General features: G+C 50.4%; 1 protein-coding gene across 3 annotated transcripts in view; it reads right to left on the minus strand.

Moving 5' to 3' along the window:
- The window catches only part of CHD7 (chromodomain helicase DNA binding protein 7), a 178,469-nt gene extending 177,651 nt beyond the window's left edge, over window positions 1-818 (minus strand). For all 3 annotated transcript variants that reach the window (XM_079901672.1, XM_079901671.1, XM_079901669.1), the window contains exon 1: window positions 541-818. The gene's annotated coding sequence lies outside the window, so the exon portion shown is untranslated. The remainder of the gene's footprint in view (window positions 1-540) is intronic.
- Between the last annotated feature and the right edge of the window lie 5,182 nt (window positions 819-6,000).

Here is a 6,000-nt window from a genome sequence, read left to right on the forward strand (position 1 = left end):
CCCGAGCCGCCGCCTCCGCTGCTCAGCCGCCCCGCGCCCGCGCGCCCATCGCCCACTCGCACTGGAGTTGCAGCCCAACTTTTCCTCCTTCCTTTTTCTTTCGAATGGAGCCGGCAACTCGTGCTCGGCGCCGGCGGGAGGAAACGCGCTCGCGTTCCCCCGCGCGCAGACACGCTCCCTCCTGTCCCCCGTCCCCCCCCACGCCGGCAGCACAACAAAAAGCCATTTACATGCGAGGAAGTGACCCTCGGCCGGACCGCGCGCCGCCGCCGCCGCCGGCCCAGCGGACGCAGGCAAAAGTTGGGTCGCCGGGCGGCGCTCCGGGCGCGGGTTCGGGCCCCCCGGGCGGCGACGCCGGCGACACGGCCCGGGCGGCGCTGCGCTCCAGCGCCGGCCCCGGCCCCCGCCCGCTCTAGCCCCTCGCCCCGCACACGCCCAACTCCTCGCTCCCAACTCCTCGCGCGGCCCCGGCCCCGGCCCGGAGCGATTTCCTGCCGCCGCCGCCCCTCCTGGGGGCGCCCGGCGAACTCTCGCGCTTACCGGGTCGGGCGGGCGGGAGGGCTTCTCCGCTGCCCTGTGCCGAGGGGGAAACAAAACGCAGAGCGGGCTCCGGAGTTGGCTCGGCGGCCGCGGCCAGGGGGTTGAGTCCTCGGGCGCGGAGTTGGCCGGGGGCGAACGCGGCTCTGGCGAGTTTCAGGGTCTCCGGGTCCCCGGGTCGCCTCCTCAGCGGCGCTCCTTTGTGTAATTGCACTCGATTCAAGTTTAATCCGATAGTTCCCGAGCACGAGCGCGTCCGCACTACCACGGCTCAACCCCCGCGCCGCCGCCGCCGCCGCCGCCGCCGTCGCCGCCGCCGTCGCCGCCGCCGCCGCCGCCGCCGCCGTCGCCGCCGCCGCCGCCGCCGCCGCGGCCCCAGCACGCCAGCGCCTGCGCGCGCCCGACACGCCTGCGCGCGCCCGAGGCCGCGGGGCCGCGCGCGCCCGCCGCCGGCTCCCTCCTCGCCGCGCCCGCGCCCGCGCGCCGCCACCTGACGTCAGGCGCGCCTGGCATAATTTATGCAAGAATTCGGCCCGGGTGTGGAGGCCGAGGGAGAGGCCGAGAGAAAGGGGGCGGCGCGGGGCTGCGGGGCCGCGGGCCGCGAGGGCGGGCGGGGCGCCACTTCCCGTCCCCGGGCGGGCGCCGGCGCTGCGGGCGGCTCTCCCCGCGGGCCGGTGCGCGGCCGCCGCGCCGCCTTCCCGACCCGGCTCGCTGGAGCGCTCGGCCGCCGCGCGGCAGCGCCCGGGACGCGGGCTGGAGACGGTGCCACGTTTCCCCAAGCGGCACCTTCCCGGGGTCCGGGTGCGCCGCCCGCGGGCAGGAAGCGGCGGCCCGGCCGGCGGCGGTCCTCCCGGCCGCGGCGAGGGGCTTCCGAGGCTGCGCGGACGGACGGCCCCGGCTCGAGGGGTTGGGACGTCCTTTCTGCAATTATCCGTCAACTTGGAACGATTTTCCCACCTGAAATTATTTAGAATGGGCACGTTCCATTTCAGATAGATTTCTCCTGCCTCTCCACGTTGCTTGTCTTAACCTCCTCGTTGACAGGACCGCCGGACCCACCACTAAATCAAAAAGTTTAACTAGATGGCGTTGATTTTGTTGAATTTGTTGCCATGCCAAAAAAGGGAGAGGGAGCGCGATGGTTATGAAACAAAGAAATAGGTTGTGTGACCATTTTTAAACATGTCAGGACTAGAGTGTTTTAATCATTCTTTGGCCAAAATGGCACTTTTGTATGATCTCCTAGCCTCAATTACCCAAGCGTCTTATTCTATTTCCCTTCTCGGTACAAAATTAATATGAAACCTGGAGAAATTTCTCTTTTACCAATTTTCCTTTTAGGAACTGGATATAACAAACATTTATCAAGCACCTTTTATGTGTAGATACCAAGCAGTTATAATTCTTTTAAACCGTCAACTGTTGTACACTTTAAGGTGATTTTATTAGGTAAAAGATTACGTTTATTTTTAAATCAAGGAAGGAACGTAGATCAACCAAACATAGACCTATAATAGATACAGAGGAAAGCGAATTGCTCTTATTGGACTCCAAAATAAACTCAGAAAATTGCAAAACTATGCAAAATATAATTTCTCCTCATTCAGCGCCTGTAGTACTAAGACTATCACGATACTTCTAGTTGAACCAAAGATTAATCAAAACTATTTTGTTATATTACTACTACAACTCTTCAATACCTAAGTTTGATTATCCTAGACTTAATCACTAAAACATTTATTTCCTAACATGAGCAATGATTTTCTAAATATTTGTTACATTTTACTGTCATTGATTGAAATGCCGTGGTTTGGGCTTTCTTTCATCATATATTTGAATGGTCTTTTGAAAGAGGTAAATGTTTCATTCAAGGGATTTACAAATAAACAGCAGAAAGAAGGTTGACACTACAGAAAATTCTGACGTTAAGAAAACAGGAAACACTAAAATCAACTTCTACCTTTTTTATAGTCCATTTCATAAACCAAGAATCAGAATTCCGAGGTTAGGTTTACATTTCCATTAAGTTTATGTGTCTCAGTGAAAGCACGTTGGGGATGCTTTGGGGTGTGCTGGGTGCATAGGGGTTAAAGACAGGACACATGTCTGCAAAGAAATCACTAGCAACAGATCATATTAGAGCCCATAAAAGTGGCATAAAAGGGATTATCTCTATCCTTTACAATATACCCCGCTCATTGTCAGATGTGCATATATTTCAAGTCAATTTACGAGCTTAAAAAAAAACAATGACATCTACATAAAGTGAAAATATATTAGTTAACCTTTAATTAACAAATAGTATTGAGTCTGAGGAGGTCCCCCTGTGCCCTTGTCTGTTTAACTAGAAAGTGAGGACACCTCCCTTTGAAACATATGAGAAATGGTAAAATAGTACAGCCAAAGCTCAAGGTGGAAACCAACAGCCCTGCAGCCCCTCCCTGGTTTAATCTCCCTCCTCCTCCCATCACGGGTCCGACAGGATGGAGGAGTCTCTAAGCTTTCAAAAGTGGTAACGGTGCAGAGCTAGAGGGGCCTTGGAAAGCGGAAGGCCTCAGGGGCAAACTCCTAGGCGGCTCTGGCCTGCTGGAGTCATAACTCCCCTCCTCCTGCCCCTCCCCCCTCCCTACCCTTTAGCCTCCAATGTTTTCTCTCCATTTGCTTCACTATTGAAGTTTTCCCATTGAGAATAATTTGAATTCACAAGCTTTCCCTTTGAGTATGCAAATTCCTTAGGGAGAGATAAGGGACTCCTGGTCATTCACAGATGAGTGTAAATTAGTTCAATGGGTTGTTTTCCTCCCAACACGTAGCTGGGACTAACAAATTTAGAGATTTATTCATTCATTCAACATTGAGTGTCTAAGAAGTTCCAGGCCTTGTTCTAGGTGCTGGAGATACAGTAATGAACAAAACAGAACAATGTTTCTGCCCTCTTGGAGTGTACAGCCTAATCGGTTGGTAGTTTTGATTTAGTGCTGAGAGAAAATGGTAACTTTGGAGTCTGAGCCCTTGGGGAATAGGACAGGCTTGAGTTCATTGTAGCCAGAGGGCAGTGGAAACGTACAAGGGGCCTGGAGGTGGGCCTAGAAGTGGGTGCCCCCAGAAAGCTGTTGAGAAAAATTCCAGAGACAACTTGGCCTGTTACAAAAAAGGTTTTCTAGGCCCCATGAAATGAATGAAAACAGTTTCCTCTAAGAACTCAGACTAACGCTAACTGACCTGTGATTTGGCTGCATTACTGCTTAGACAAATAAATATTTGTCTCTGTTTGGAAACATAGTCATAATGTATCAACCTCTAATACCCAAACTTCAGAACACCCTCAGTTTAAAACTATCTGCTTTTCCCTATCTGCTCTTCCAAATCATTAAAATCAGCTTACACAAATCAATTACACTAATTCCAGTGTTGAGGACTTACTTGATGCATTTTTGGAACTCATCTTTTGAAACTGTGTTCAGAACCAATTTGCAAGTCATAGAAAATAACTCTCTTTAGTGCCCAATTTCTTTTTTTCCACTAAAAACTATATTATTCTACTTTATCGTTCACCAAATTTGTGTCCAAATGATTTTGGCAAGCTCCAGACAGTATATTTTGCCTTTAAATGATGAAGATGGACTGTCATTGAAAATATATAGAATTTAAATAGTATACATGATAGCTATTCACAAAGTTTTAAAATTTTGACTTGTAATAAATTCTGAGTAAAGTATTTTTAATCCATAAAATTAAGAAAAAGAAAGAAAAGATAGAGAAAAATAAAACTATAGTTATTCAGAGGGCTATAAATGCTGAAGAAAGCACCAAAAAGAGAAATCTGAAAAGCATTTCCTGCATCACTGGAAGGACAGCATAACCTTCCTGGGTGATGTTTTCATGGGGGAAAGAATCTGGCTGGATATGGAAGTTCAGCCTCCATATTCCACTGGTAATGGACCCGGTTGCTACTGCCTTTGCAGGCAACTGTCCAGACTGGAAAGGTGAAGATATCAGGTGAAAAGAAAGTCACTAGGGCTACGATCAGGCCACTGCTGGCTCCCAAAGACAGCATGGTTAGCTAAGTTTTAGCAAACATTGATTGAATGCCTACTATATGGCTAACTCTCTCTTAGCCTCGGAGGACACAGTTAGCTCCCTGTTCACACGGAGCTCGTGCTTGGTGGCAGCATAAAGAAGGGAGTGATTCTTGCTGCCGGGACAGCAGAGCAGCCTTCCTAGAAGAAGGGAGGCTTGAGGATTTCCTCAGAACAAAGAGAGCAGGACAGATGACCATGAGGTCCAGTTGTTTCAAAGCCTAGTGAGCACGGGTCATTGCAAGTGGTTCCATACTGAGTGGAACACGGAGGGCGGTTCCTGCTCAGTCTTCTCTGACTGACCCCCCAGGGTGGGTTGGCTGTCCTCTCGTTCACCCATCTCCATCAATACTGGTTTACATTAAATTATAATTCATTCCTGGGACTTCCCTGCCAGTAATTAAGACTCCGTGCTTCAAATGCAGGGGGCGTGGGTTTGATCCCTGGTCGGGGAACTATGATCCCACATGCTGCGCAGCACGGCCTAAATAAATAAATCATTCATTCATTCATTCATTCCTGTCTTGTCTTCTCACTGGGTTGTGAGCTACTTGGGGGCAATGGCTATACCTTGTCCTTTGGCATCCCCAGGTGGCCCAGAGCCCTCGCACAAGTGGCAGGGTGGGGAGGTAGTAGATGAGACTGGAGAAGTAGACAGGGCCAAGGAGACGTCTTGACTGCGCCCCAAAGGTGCTGGGGGCTCATTGAAGAGTTCAGCAAGAGAGTCACACATCAGATCCTTACTTTGAAAGATCTCTGTGATGGGGCAGACTGTGGGAAACGAGAAGCAGGGAGAGAAGAGAGGAGACACTCATGAGGCAAGAGAAGGGGAGAAATAAAAGAAATTACCCACATCTTGTATTCTTATTATTTTTCAGACTCAAGACATTCCAGGCAAAGCAGCGCTGCACGACCACTTCGCCCTGTGGTGGAGGAAGGGGGCGCTCTGTCTGGAAGGAGCACTGTTGGGGGCCATGGGGGCAGTGGTTCCAACATGACCCTGCCGCCCACCTGGAACGAAGCATTTGCTTCTTCTCCCCTCAGTTACTGGCTCCAACTTCCGTGACTTACCACCAGACTCATCCTAAGTCATGTCGAGCAACACCTAAACTCTCTCATCTCTATTTCTAGACTGACAAATGGAATTCATGGTGCTAACTTAGACAATTATAAGATATTTTTACAAAACATTAAAAGTGGGGAAATACAGTGTTTTATTCATTCAATAGTTATTGAGCACTTGCTGTGCATCACACACTGTGCTGGGTGCTATGAAAATAAAAATAAAGCCACCCCTGCCCTGGAGGAGCTCTCTGAATCTATTAGGGGTGACAGACATTTAAGCCTGTCAGTACAATTAAAATGTGTACAATCGTGGTACTAT

Source organism: Stenella coeruleoalba (assembly GCF_951394435.1).
Source record: "Stenella coeruleoalba genome assembly, chromosome: 17".
In the NCBI taxonomy this organism is placed as follows: domain Eukaryota; kingdom Metazoa; phylum Chordata; class Mammalia; order Artiodactyla; family Delphinidae; genus Stenella; species Stenella coeruleoalba.